Here is a 14,735-nt window from a genome sequence, read left to right on the forward strand (position 1 = left end):
TCCTCTCCTCTCCTCTCCTCTCCTCTCCTCTCCTCTCCTCTCCTCTCCTCTCCTCTCCTCAGGCCCTGGGATTCTGGAAAGCACCTTGAAACTATTTTGCTTGTAAAAGACTCTCTATAAATAAAGATTGATTGATTTGATATGATCTTCAGGATGGATTCTTCCCTGAATGAGAGAACACCCTAAAATGCTCCCTAAAACATCTGTCCATCAATAAACTCGGCCGTGTTAAAGGTTAAAGGTTCCGTTTTTCTGGATACTTGTAACCACTGGACAGAAATCAACTACTGGGAGTTAAAATAATGACACGAATAAAAATGAAGACACCTGGAATTTTGTCTTTTGACTGCTCATGGATCTGCATCTAGTTGATGCGTTCCTGTCTTAGTCCGGCCTCATTAGCCACCTTCCCGCCAACAGCGCAGAGACACGCCTCCATCATTATCCTGTCATCTCTTAGAATAAATGTTTTCCCACATCCCATTTTTCCCCCCCGGGCTCCTCAGCTGATGGCTCTCAGTGGAGTCATCGGCCACCGTCAGAGTCCAGACGCCACGGCAGGATTTATCACGTGGCACCTTATTTTTGCTCCATTTTTGGGGGGGGGAATTGTCTGCCTTAATTGATGAAGGTGACTGACATCATCAGCGATCGTCATCATCGTTCCCAAGGGGAGGAAATATGGTTAATCACGGTTAAAAAGCCCTCAGAATCCTCCATTTTTCTTGTCCCCACGCAGAAATCCACCCGGGCGGCTGGTGATTGATGCTGCTCTCATTCTGCAGTTCAGATTCACATCCGTTAAATACACCTTCAGTGGTGTTTCTGGATTTCATATCTGCTGGAATATTGATTGCTCCAGCCAAGCCCTAAATCATCTGCTGCAGGCCTGCTCTGCCTGTGCTGCATACTGAGGAACCCTGGTTCCCCGCGTGATCCTGGGCATTTCCTGTCAACACGGGACCACCCTCCACCCTCCACCCGCGCTGGCGCTCACACGGTCGTTCACAAGGGCAGCTGCCTCCGTCATCCATCTCCAACATCACATTAATAAGGTTCACGCTGCTGGATGGAAAATTGGGTCGTGTCACCGTACCTGCTCCGACTGAACAAGGATTAAGCAATGGCATCCCACAATGCATTGGGCGGAATGAGGAAATTGAGGAGAGGGGGGAGCGTGCGCGCTTTCACATGTCACACACACACGAAACGTCCTGTGTGGCTGGAGAATTTAAAAATAAGGAGGCAGCGTGCCTAATCTTTGGGGAAAGAACATTCCCTCCCCCACAGAGAGGTCACCGTTGTCTTGGCAGGAAAAACAGAAGTGAGGAGAGGAAGTTCCCTCTCAGCCAGGATGGACTCGGAGTCGAGTCAGCAAATTTAAACCCGCAAACAGGACTGCGTTTCCTTGTGTTCCTGCTTCCTAATACGTCACATACAAAGCGATGTGTGTGTTCGGCACATCACGCCGAAGCAGGAGTGGACGGGGATCTGGGGAATTTGAAGGCCAACACCTTAAATTTGTTGTTGCTGCTCCTGAAACCATCCCTGAACCATAAATGCAGGGTGCAGCCTTTTTTCAGCCCTCAGGGAATACCCTGTTCATGAAAACATGGTGAGCAGTGATGTTTAGCTAGGAGGGGCTAGCTTTCTTCTAGCCACAGTTCAGCCGGGTGCCGTGAGTTCCCCAGGTAAACTGTGGTTCCCCAGGTTCATCTGCACGATGCCGGCCTTCTTCCAACGCTCCACGGTCCATTTCTGAAGCTCACGTGTCCAATAAGTTGTTCAAAATGTAGCATCGCTTTTGGAGCCCATTACATGAATCACTGTACTCAGTGGGAGACGGCACACCAGACGCCCAGCCCATAATTTAGGCAACATCTAACTTCCTTCTTCCCAATCATAGAAAAATCACTCCTAAAGTGACAGAAACCAGCTTCTCTGCTGTGTTTTTGTACCTGTGAATTTATGAATTTGGAAGTTTAACCTGATAAAAATGAGCTCCAAAACCTTCTCATAGGTTTACGTCATAATAGGACTATTTTCCCCCTTTAGGAGTGCAGCGGCCTGTGTGTGACTGCACGATGATGCTAGTCCACGGTGAGATCATGGGACGCCGGCTCTGTCACGCTGTCCTGTCCCACATCTCCCTACTGTTCCCCAGAGCTGTGCACCTCCCTCTATAGACGGACGTCCCACTCGGGGACAGACAGCCTCTGTTTGTGCAAACTCAAGCGTGTCCTGTGCTGTGCTGCACATGTGTGTGTGTGTGTGTGTGTGTCTGCGCCTGTGTGTCGACCTCTGCATGCCTGTGTCAGGCTTCTCCAGAAGGTCCAGAGAATTTAGAGGAGAAACAGAACTGCACAATATGTAAACATGCTGCAACACAACTTCTGGAGCATCTGAGGGTCCGTCCAAAACGGGATTTTACACTGTAAAATCAGCTTTTTACACTGTAAAAAAGGACTCAGTGACTGTATTTAAGTGAAGGGACTGATACTCTAATCTATGTGCTCAGTCAGGCTTCACTTCACTGAGGTAAATTACTTAGAAATGTGCTGAGTTTAATTTATTTTTAAGATTCTGAAGGTATAAACCCAAACCTAAAAGTGCCCATTTATTAAAGTGCGTCAGGAAGCTAAATGTCTGGGCAACATGTTCTACGAACATGAGGACCAGTTTGCTCCGAGACTGGCACAAATCAGGTTTATTGCTCAGAGATTTCCACTCCTCCACTCTAAAAAACCCCAACATTTCTCATGAAACGTCCCATAAAGGACGAGCGAGGGTTCCACCTTGCATACAGCCGTCCAAGTCCAGCGTATCATTACAGGAGAGCAGCATCAGAAATAGCCTTAATGTCACCATCCAAAGTACCAATCAGAGGAGCGAGTGGGGAAAAGATCACAATGTGAACTTTGGGAGCGGGGATGTGCTCGCCTTAAGGCCGCTTTCCTTCCAACAGCCAAACCCTGTGTTGTTTTTCAGCTCCGGTTACTGGACACCGTTAACCAAAACAGCGTTTCAACTCGTATTGTCCTTGGATGGCAACCAGGAGTTACCTTTAAGCTGTCTGGATTCACACGACCTCTGCGTGAGAGAGCGAAGCACATCTGCCAGAGGTGTGACCCTTCAGCAGGCCGACGGGAGGAGACGCTTCACTCCTGTGAATCCCAAAACATTAAAACAACAGAGGATCTCAGGAGATCTGCTGGCTTCTTCCAGTTCTCCGGAATTCTGCTTCATTTATCAGCATTTTAACACAAACTAATCAGTGTGTGTGTGTGTGTGTGTGTGAGAGAGAGAGAGAGAGAGGGAGGGGGAAATGCCACATCCTCCTCAAAGCCCCCACAGGACTGATTCTTGATGATGTCCCTCACTGGCCTTGTCCTGCCCCACCTCTCTGAACTGCCACACCCCCACATTCCCACCTGCCCTCCAGGTCAGCTGATTAGGGCTCCCGAGGGTGTCCAGGAGCTCAGAGGGCACCCTGCTGTCACGCCCCCCCCCCACGCCCACCTCTTTTCTTGGGCTTCCCGCACACACCTCATCACATGTGGATGTTTACGACACGGCTGTGATTTAATCTGGTTTTATTGGTGTTTTTCCTTGTTTTTATTGTGGGTTTCCAGCCCAGCTGTGCGTCTGAGCTGGGCCGTGCCGCATTTGCCGTTTATCATTTTTCCTCTCCAGCTCTTTGGGCTCTTCTGAAGGTTTTTAAGTGCTCTCCACAGAGAGCTGGATTAGACTGAGAAAAGATCAAGTAGTGAAAAGTGCGGCTCCTCCACTCGGAGTCTGCTATCATAGCACTCGTATAGCCAGACTGAATCACAGTGAGTGATGGAGGGGAGCGTTTCTTCCTTTGTTTATGACCTCCCACAGTATGTGCGCTCATCGTTCCTGGCTCCTCCACCAGTCTTCTGCCTTTGCTGCCCCGTCTGGTGCTGGTTGGGATGGGAATGCCCAGATTTCGGCTTGGTTCGGGGCCGCAGAGCAGTTGCTGTGAGTGAGATACTGTTTGGTCGCTGGTGGAGTGGCTGCTCGAGTAAAACCGCTCTCATTGCCTCGATCCTCCAGCACCTCATATCACGTAGAAGTGGCTGTGGCCACGGCTGAGAGCCGCAATTGCATCACAGCTCTTTATGACTCCATTTCCTGCTGATCGTGCACATTAAAAACACTAAACAGATCAGAAAAACGGCATTTGTTCTCTGTCATACACGGCCGTAGGACAACCAAGACGCTAGCATATAGTATAAGGAAGTATAGAAACGTATATACTATTCTTATATTAGAGTAATATCATCATACAGGTGAAACACCAACCAAAGGTTGGACCTGTGCTGTACAGTTGTAGTGGTGGTGTGTTCAATGGGCCGGCGTAGAGTTACAAAACACCCACTTAAGTGGACCGAGAACCTAAATCCCCGTTCAGCATTTCCTCCTACAGCCACCACGCCGACCGCCATCAGCACCCGTGCCTCTTTTTCCCAGAGGTTCAGGACATTTGGTCACCAAAGGAACCTTCAAAGGAACCATGGCGGCTAATAATCAAGAGGCGGTTGATGATACAGTGTGAGCACATGAAGATGCTCCTGCTCGGCGGTTCTGACCCCCCCCCCCGTCTAAAGCAACGCTGATGCCCAGAGCAGAGGAGCTCAGCACACCCACGGCCTCTGATAAATGCATCAATAGGCGCCAAGAACCCGGAAGAAACCGGTGAAAACCCCATCTTGTTGCCACCGAAGCGCCCAGATTGTGAAGCGAGGACGAGGCCAGAGGTGCGACACTGACCGCTCACGACAGGAAATGAGCGCTGCAACTTCCTGCATCAGGGTGACCTGAGGTCAGATCTGTTGCGGTGATGATCCGGCGTGTTCGCTGGACATGTGACAGGTGGTTTAAGGACGTTTTACATTCGGGAACGTCAGGATGCTGCGCACACTCGAAGAATTGGTCAGCACGGGAGAATCTGGACCATGAAATATTCATGGACGTGCACTCAGAACTCAGACGAGGGGAGAGCAAAAAGAGCAGCTCAGCAGATGAGAAAAAAGCCCCGAAGGAAAAGCAGCAAATGGAAACGCGAAAAAAGAGTGAAAATGACTGAAGGAATAAAATACACAGAATTATAGTTATAACAGGTCAAAGACGGAGTTTATCGAGGCAACGGGAAAAATAACACAAATCTACCATAGTCAAGTCTGAAATAGTCCAGACGCTGTAAACAAATCACTTCAATCTACCCCCTAGACCCACTATAACCAGTCCATTACCCCCTAAACCCACTATAACCAGTCCATTACCCCCTAGACCCACTATAACCAGTCTATTACCCCCTAAACCCACTATAACCAGTCCATTACCCCCTAAACCCACTATAACCAGTCTATTACCCCCCTAAACCCACTATAACCAGTCTATTACCCCCTAGACCCACTATAACCAGTCCATTACCCCCTAAACCCACTATAACCAGTCTATTACCCCCTAGACCCACTATAACCAGTCCATTACCCCCTAAACCCACTATAACCAGTCTATTACCCCCTAAACCCACTATAACCAGTCCATTACCCCCTAAACCCACTATAACCAGTCCATTACCCCCTAAACCCACTATAACCAGTCTAGTGTTATGTTGAATGTCGCAGCGGCACACCATGACAAATTCCTAGTTTGTGTAATACTGTGTATTACATGAACAATGGCAATAAACCTTCTTCTGATTCTGATTCTGATTCTATTACCCCCTAAACCCACTATAACCAGTCCATTTACCCCCTAAACCCACTATAACCAGTCCATTTACCCCTAAACCCACTATAACCAGTCCATTTATCCTCTCTGTCCCACTATAACCAGTCTATTTACCCTCTCTGTCCCAATATAACCAGTCCATTTATCCTCTCTGTCCCACTATAACCAGTCTATTTACCCTCTCTGTCCCAATATAACCAGTCCATTTATCCTCTCTGTCCCACTATAACCAGTTAAAACCCTACTGAGGTATTTGAAGATGATCCCAGTCAAATGCAGGAACAACCAGAAGGAACTTGCACGTTGAAGGCGTGAGCTTCGTTCTCCAGTTCTGCGGAGTCAAAGAGCCTCTGCTAGCTTAGACGCTGGCCAAAGCTGCCATTCTGGGAGACTATAATGCTCTTGTTGACGGCTCGTGCTGAAGGACAGGCGCCTGTTTTCAACCGTCCGGACTCTCCACTCGATCAACAGTTCAATGATCTGATGACGATCAGCATCACGCTCAGAAAAGTGGCTTGTGCCTCCCTCAGAAGACAATATTGTGTTGTATTTTTAATGGCAGTCATGATGTCAGGTTCATAGTTACGTTTAAAAACACTGACAGGTTGATTTGGTCTCCGGGTTGTTGCAGCGTCTCACGGTGTCTGCAACAATCACAGCACATGCTAATTTCCCAGGAGGCGTCTCATGTTCCCAGTTCAAATTGATTTTGCTTTTTGAACAAATATAAGCTCTATTTCTGTTGGAATCCTGTCCTGAATGCTGCCACAGTTGGGATAATTATACTTCACGTAATCTGTCAGAATCCAGACTTTGATTGTTTCAGAGGTTAAGAATGTGTTCATTATCTACACGAAAGATCTAAACCTCTGTAAAGGATATTCAGCATACGAATCCTCTCGCGTACTCAATGTAAACATAAAATGCCGGCTGATCCGAAACCCTGTCTCAAATCCACCAGCTCCTGAAGGGAATGAGGCTGGTCTGGAACCTTCAGGTGGAGCCTGGTGGGCGACGGAGGAGAGGAAGTACAAAAATGTGAGGAACGGAGCTGTATTTTTGTAGCTGTTGCTTTTCCAGGGACGTGTCGGTGTGGTCCAATGTGCAACGTGAAGTCTTATTTCAAGGTCTCAAACTGATACTTTGGGTTTGTGGTTGGCCTGATGCCAAACCCGAAGCGTTCATTTAGCTGCGAGGGCGTGAGAGTCAACATCACAAACGCTCCTGGAGAGCATCACACATTTACTGCTGCTGGACACCAACGCTAACATCAGCAGCATCTCTCTTCATGATTCTGATGGACTTTAGGAGGCTCAGGGATGGAGCAGAGCCAACATGGAGACACGTGATAGCTGCACAACAGTCGATGCATCCTGCCACCGGGCAGCAGGAGACCACAAACCCGTCAGACCTCTTAAAACTGCCACCCACATCTGCTAGCAAACGCAGCCCCACGCACAGCAAAAGGATTCCCGACCTGAGCCGCAGCGCCTCAGAAAGTCTTTATCCTGCTTGTTTTTTGGCAACATTTGCTGAGTGGCAAGGCAAGGAAATGGGAGTCGATGCACGTTACAGTTTAAATTCTGGATTGGGCACAGCAGAGATTCATATTCTGGGCGACGCTCAGAAGTCCTGTTGCAGTCAACGCACCGATATTCCTCAGCACTACTTTCCCTTTAATCCCTCGTCCCTGCCTGCGCGCTCCTCGCCTCGGACAGGTGTCGGCGACACCGTGACGGAGACGGCCTGCTACAGCTGCCACTCATCCCAAGGTCAGGGAACGGCCTCGGCTCCAAATTGCTCCAATCTCCTGATTGTTTGGACTCACAAACCTTCCATTTCTGGCTTTATTAAACGCTCAGAGGTCATCGGACGCTGTCGCTGAGCAGCTGCGCATCGTTGAGGTCGTCTCTCTCCGTGAGGAGACGTTTCCAGAAGGTTCGGGAGGTTTGCGGGCCGGTCTGCAGGGACACGTCGGTATGCGCTTACTTCCCCTCATATATGTGTTTATTTGCACAGCACATCTAAACAAAAGAGCGAGCGGGGAGGCCACTTCAGCACGACAAAGGTCACGTTTCCTAATGCAGGAAAACTGCTTCCTGGCCGGCCAGAGCTGTAGGACGTAGTTCCTCAAGGAACAGGCGGTAAGAACCATAATGAGACTGTGCAGTTTTAAGAAAATTAAACCCTGCATGTACCTGCAAGCAGATGAAGGATGAGAACCAAACAAAGCTTTTAATGGCCCTCCACAGGGAAGCAAACAGCTCTCCAAATAAACTGCAGCGTGCAAAGTGCTGCCATTAATCAACAGTGCACTTAGGTGAGCAGAAGCAGGCGGCAAAAGGCTTGTCGCATTTCATATTTGCCTCACCGCTTGGAAGGCGGACCTCTCACTTCCATTAATGCGGCTAAAGTCTGTGGGTTCGACCCTCGGACGGGGCACCTGCAGCCAGACGTCTGACGGGATATTTGATGACAGGAGGAGCTCGCGATGCAAAGCGCACCTGCTCCGGTCTGCCAGGGAACATCAGTAACTTTGAGTACGATGCAAATGTGGCCCTAAAACTGACTGACTGGTTCTCCCCCCTGGAGACAATCAGCAGCCCAAACAGCTGCGCACGTCTCCCACCCCGTTCCAATGATCTCTGGTCACACTTTGATCCCGGTTCTTATTCCTTTCTTCCCTGATTAGCGGGATGATGCAGGAGGAGGAAAAGTCCCGACACCAGCAAGAAAACAGGCACACACACTGGAGGCAGCTCCATCACAGCTTCCTCTCTCCCTTTTATTTGATTTTAGTTTGAACTTGGAATTGCCTTAAATTTAAAGCCTTCTTTCCTTTGATTTGGACAGTTTCATTGAAGGTTTGTTGACCAAAGAGCTGATTTATCTGGGGTGATATTATAATATTGGGGCGATTCAACGATAGGCTGTTGCCATAATTGACAATTAATATTTAATAGGAAAATTCAGGAAACATTTACGTGTTCGCACTTTTCTCCTCTTACGAATGCGTCAGTGTTTTGTGCGAGGTGACCCCCGTTGAAATGAGTTTTGTGGCAGCTGTCTAACTTTCTGACATCAGCGTATAACACTTAGCTCTCGTCCTGGACTCGGGTCTCCTGGCTGGGATTTAAGGATCTCCTGGGGCACATTTATAGAGTTCCACTGCCTCCCCAGAACAAATCCATCCCCCAGCCAATATCCCCACTTCAAACCAAAATGAACTCAGAACTTTTTTTAAATGTTTGAGATGGAAAGGACCATTTTTGCCTGCCTTTCTTCCTTAAAAGCCATGAATGAAACCTACTCACAAGGAAACGGTTCTGTTGGGCAGGAAGCTGGGCTGCAGGGTGTCCATCAGGTCCACATCATCACACGCCACCTTGACCCTGACGTGCTGCCTGCTCAGCTCTTTATTGGACCTCTCGGCCGAGCAGTGACAGCTGTCAACAATCAGATCCGGGCAGTTTCGGTTGCTCACGCATGATTCCCACAGTCCCGCTATTACGCACAGAAAAAGCAGCGCTCTCATGGTGGATTGTGGTTGGGTTTTTTTTGTTTTAAAAAAAAAAAAAAAAACACGTTCCTTTCAAGTCACATCCTTCACGTTTCACGTGGTTTTAGGACCCGATCCGGTCGAGCATGTGACCGAGCCCCCGCTGGCCACGTCCCGCTGGTCACCTGCTGCGCTGTCAAACATCTGCGAACCGGAACAACTGCGACTCAGTCTGAAAGAAGCGTGGATCAAAAGTTCCAGGATGGTCCCATTCGCTGGTTAAATCTCTTCTGTTTGTTCTCCGGGAACTTTCCAGCAGCGCGGATCGGCCGCGCAGAGCCAACACGTGGTTGCGGTTCCGAAAATGAAATTATCCACAGAAAGTCCGTCTCCTTGTGGAGCGAAGGCACGCGGCGTTGTCCCCCACTGTCATCCCGCACTCCTCGTGTCCTTGGACTTGTTGCGCAGTGTCCAGAAAGTCCCTCCCCGCCGGGTCCCGGCAGGATTCAGCGTGGGCTGAACTTTTCCCACCCCGAACACCGACGCGAGTCAAAGGGGCTCGTTTGGAAACATTTAATAGGAGAGAAGCGCAGCAGAGAAGAGCAGAGCCAGCCCCTATAATGACTGCATGAGTCGGACACGGCGACTTCTTCACCTCCGTGGTCTCCCTGGAAGTCCCCAGCAGCAGCGGCAGCAGCAGTAGCGCGCACGGCGTGTGCGTCAGGCATGATTCCACAAACATAAACATTTACTCTGCGTGCTGAAAGTCTGGAGCTGTTTGACTCTTTTCATTTGCTCGGGGACAGCTGCTGCCCAGGTTTGCACACAAACTGGAAAATGATCGAAACCGTCCTTAGAGCGTCTCTCCGAGCCTCCAGGACGGGCTGAGGACATGGATGAATGTCTTGAGCGGTGAGATTTGGGACGAGGGTACTCAGGAGGGCACCGCAGTCTCTCACTGTTTATCTACTGATAAGAAATCTTCAGAGGCAGTTAGCTAGCATGTCCTGGAAGGCGATGATCACCATAATATGTGGAGTCTAATGATGCTGCGTGATGAACTGCTGCCTCTTAGTTTGGGATGCAAGTCGACCCTCGTTTAAACAATGGCGATGAGTAAAGACCTGGAGTTGGAGCGCGTCCGTGTTGGACTGATGGGAACGATTAATGACTCGCTTCATCACCGCACGAACGCTCAGTCTTTCCAAAACAAGAAAGAAAGCTAAGAAAGAAAGCTTTGTCGTCTTACACGTCTGTTCATCTGTCTGAGGAAGTGAGCAGTGATGCCAAAAAGAGGAGGGATGATATGGCGCTAATGTTCACGTGCTCCGCTTGGTCTGACCCAAAAGGGAGTCCTGAAGGTGGCTCTATTTATTCTGATCTGGGCCTCGGGGAGCCTCCGCTGACATTACTCTCCTCCTCTGATGATGGATCACGTGCAAGTCTTGCCCCGAGGAGACAGAAGTTGAGACAGCTGGCCAGTTGGGCTCCCTGAGACTGGGGTGAGGTGCTTCCTGTGTGTGTGTGTGTGTGTGTGTGTGTGTGTGTGTGTTTGCCAGTGTGTTTGTGTGTGTTGCCAAATCCCTCCCTCATTATCCACATTGTCTCTGACTCGGGGCCCAAGAGCACAAAGGTGGATTTGAAGCCTCTCCCGCTGACCCTTCAGGCAGCCAAGGTTCTCCGTTCTTCCATCTGACAGCAGCGGGGCAGGGCGGGGCGGGACCCCCCCCCCCCTCTCCAGCCGTGTTTATCCACAGGCATAAAGGGGACAGCTTCCCTTCTTATTGTGCCTCCCAGACTGTCACTCAGGCCTGTTTACACAGATGTACGCCAACCTGTAAAGCCCAGAGGAGGATCTTCCCACCCTCCGACCCGTGGAAGGCCAGTAGGAGTCGCTGGGGGGGGGGGGGCTGATAACATGTGAAGCAATCCGTCGTTTGCAGGCAGAAACGCCCCCTTGGACCAGAGCCTGGCTGCTTCCTTCGCCTTTACTTGAGAACATCAACTCGCCAAAGTTGAACTTTTAAACTCCGCTCTGACTCACGCCTGTTTCTGGCTGACAGCGGTGGTTCGGGAACTGGAGCGACACTCCTAAGGTGACAGAGCATGAGGTCATACGACGGTGCACAACAACAGGAACACGCTGGGTCTTGGAGAGCGCACGCGTCGCATGCTCGGGCGCACTAGCGAGACGACGGTCATAGGTTCAATCCCAGGCTCCTGTGCTCTACATGTCAATGGGTCCTTGAGCAAGACCGTGAACCCTTTACTGAACGTGTGCTGGTGCTTCATTTTCTTGAGAGGGCCACAGTATGAATGAGTGAAAGCTGGCGTGATGTGTTTAAGGGCCCAGTGCTTCAATATAAATATTCTCAGTTTTAAAATGTTTATACTCAGTTATGAGGGGAGCGATTGACCCTACTAGGATCTATAGAACTCATGGAAAGCAGTAACCACAGGTTATCTGTGTATATTTTTAACAACTGCATCCAAAATCATCTTTTGTCAAAGCAACCTGCGATGCAGCAACCTGGTTTATTTGAGGAGGACTTTGGGAAACGGTGCTTATGTGGAATCGTCTCAGCAGACCGTGGGGATTGCCCCTCCCCCCCTTAACCAGGACGTTGACAGTGCTAGATCTGTAGATTAGGAAGAGGACATCACCCACGATGAGAGCTGTTCACTAACGTGACCTTGAAGAGAACATGTCAGCATTGATTCCAGTTCCAGTCGGGCGTAAGATATCGTATCACTTTGATACTGACGCTACATTTGTGAGGACACGTCAGCTCAGCCGCGTGTGGCTGATGATCTGCATCTCTTTTGGAATTCTCCACGTCCAGCCGATGAATCAGAGGTGCAACACACGTAATTAAAATATGCAGAAGGATAAAAAGTGGTCCTGGAGGTTTCAGTGATTCAAGGTTCTGTCCTTCCTCTTCGAGGTTTGAACCCCCTGATGAGCTTCTCGAGGTCCAGGTTAGTGTACGATGCACACGTCCCTTGTTCAACCTGTCGGGGCAGGTTCATGACCCAACTCTAGAGGTCGTGACCCGGCGTTCCGCTCTGGGACCCGGACGTGAGCTGGGTCCACAAGCGACGCTTCCTTTCCTAAAATGACCACGTGCTAGTGGAGCTTTGATGAGATGCAAGTGGACGCTGGGCACCTGTGACATGTATTGTTGTGACGTGCTGAGCAGCAGCACGAGCCCGTGGCTCTTCCCCAGCCTGGAGCTGGGAGAATTTCAGACACCAAGTCAAGACGGATCAAGTCACCCTTATTTATAAAAATGCCGCTTTTACGTGATAAAGTGGAAGGAGGACCTCCACCTCGGACAGGGCTGAACGGTGAGAACCGCTCCCAAACTCCAGCCGGCAGCAGAACAAGTTAATCACACGTTACGCACGCGGCCGTTTGAAAGGGGTCCTGGTATAGATTTACCGTCAATAAACCCAGGCTCTTTAAAAGAAGGTGCCAGGAGCATTTGGGAAACCAGCGCTACTTTTAAACCCAGCGACGGAGGACACTGTTGCGTGAGCTGGCACGTCCACCTCCCGACAGCAGGGTGGAGCCACTGACCGCCAACCACCGGGACACGGCCAGCCTGACGGCTGCAGGCGGCTCCGGGACGCTCCCAGCGTGATGGGCTAAACAGAGATGACTAAAATTAATCCGGCCAGGACCCTTTACGAGCGCGTGGGACGGATGTTGACTGCGCTCCGCCTGAGAGCCGAGCGGCAGCGTCTACCCAGAAGGCCGTTTTCATCTCGTTTACAAAAGCGTGGCCTCCAGCGCCGGAGCCTCGTTAACACTCCGGAGGAGGAACTGGACTCTTCATGTTCACCTGGTGCTGCTCGGGGAGCGAAACCTCTTCCGAAAACAGGTCTTTGCTCTCTCCGCTCCTAATCAGTCAAGGAAAAGGGAGAAAAAGAAGATCAAAAGGGATATTTGGGCGTGAGTGAGGGGTCTCGTAGACCCAGACAGTCGTCAGACGCAGCAAAATAGAACCAACAGAACACGTCTGGCAGCTCGGTTCGGAGCTTTTTCTTTGCGTTTGCTCTGACAGCTGGTGGTTTTATAGCTCTCCGTGTCTCTCTGTTGTCTTTGCCGTCTCTCAACTCTCGTCTCCTGGCAGATAACGGCTGATTTATTGCTCTCTGCATCATTTGGAGAGATTTTTAATTCAACCGAGCCTTGAAATAATGGGCGCGTGTTCTCCGTGGGGGGCTTTATCGATGACTGCGTTGAGGGACGGAGACGGGACGCTCTTGTTTGTGTCCCTCACACGTCCCACAAGGACAATCGATTTGTCTTTGTTCACTATTGCTACTGGTTAGGATATTTTGGCATGAATTCATTTATTATTATTATTTACTACGCCTCCATTTACTTTTCAATTTCTATGTTTTCCATCACGGGTTTACTGCTTGATTTTGTTGATCGTTTAGCAATCGAGAGACGGTTCATGTCCCCTGCGTTGCTCCCAGTTGTAGATATGTGGGGACGTTCCGTGCATTAAGTAGCATATGACGACTATCTGTGGAGTGCTGAAGCCCTTTAGAGGGACATTTCCCTGTTTTGGTCCCAGTCTTCAGGTTTGTCTTCAACAAGATCCTCCAGTCGGTTCTTCTGCAGCTCTGGACTTCATGCTCTGGACTTCAAAGTTCCTATTCGGAGAGATGAATATTATATGGAGTTATTGGTGTAAACGCGTTTTAAGATGCAGCATCTGTATAACGAGCCGGAGCCAAAGCTCTGGTTACTTCAGGGTGATTTGCTCTTCTCGGAAGCCCAGTGTCTCCGCTCCGTCTCCGCCTGCTCCGTGGTGCAGCAGAACCTGGTCTTATAAGTATTCCAGACCCCATCCATAATCCTGGCCTGCGTGAGCGGGGACCCAATGAGGAGATGAGGCATCGTGGCAAGGTTGCCGAACAGAGCAGCAAAGAGGGGAGCGGCACTGCAGAGGAAGCTTGCTTCAGCGTCCTTGTTTGTTTTAGCTTATTGCCGCCTCCTTCCAGATGCTAAAGAAGGCAACAGCGAAGCTAGCGTAGCAGCAAAGGACACAAAAATGTGTATAATCCCCCCGAACTTCTGCTTTAAATATTCTTGGGCGACATTGTCGCATTCTTTACATGATATTGACCCTATTTTTAGCCTTTTTCCGTGTTCAGAATGAAACGTCAAAAACAGAAGCCACAGAAGGGGAAGCAGCAAATCAGAAGCACATTTGGGAAGACAAACATAGAAACTCAAGTGCTTTTTTAAAAGAGATGTTGTCTCATAGGTTCCATCCTAACGCGGAGAGCGCTGGCATGTGACCCCTGACCTCTGATGGCAGCCGATCCAGACGTTCAGGGCTAACAGGCAGCGCTGGCCCAGCGTGCCCATTTCGGTACGATAATTGCTACTTGTTCTGCCGGGGAGAGGTCATCAGAGCTGAAGCTCTCCCATGGCAGATATTTCACGCTTGTCCAC

The sequence above is a fragment of the Takifugu rubripes genome, chromosome 4 (genome assembly GCF_901000725.2).
Source record: "Takifugu rubripes chromosome 4, fTakRub1.2, whole genome shotgun sequence".
Classification (NCBI taxonomy): domain Eukaryota; kingdom Metazoa; phylum Chordata; class Actinopteri; order Tetraodontiformes; family Tetraodontidae; genus Takifugu; species Takifugu rubripes.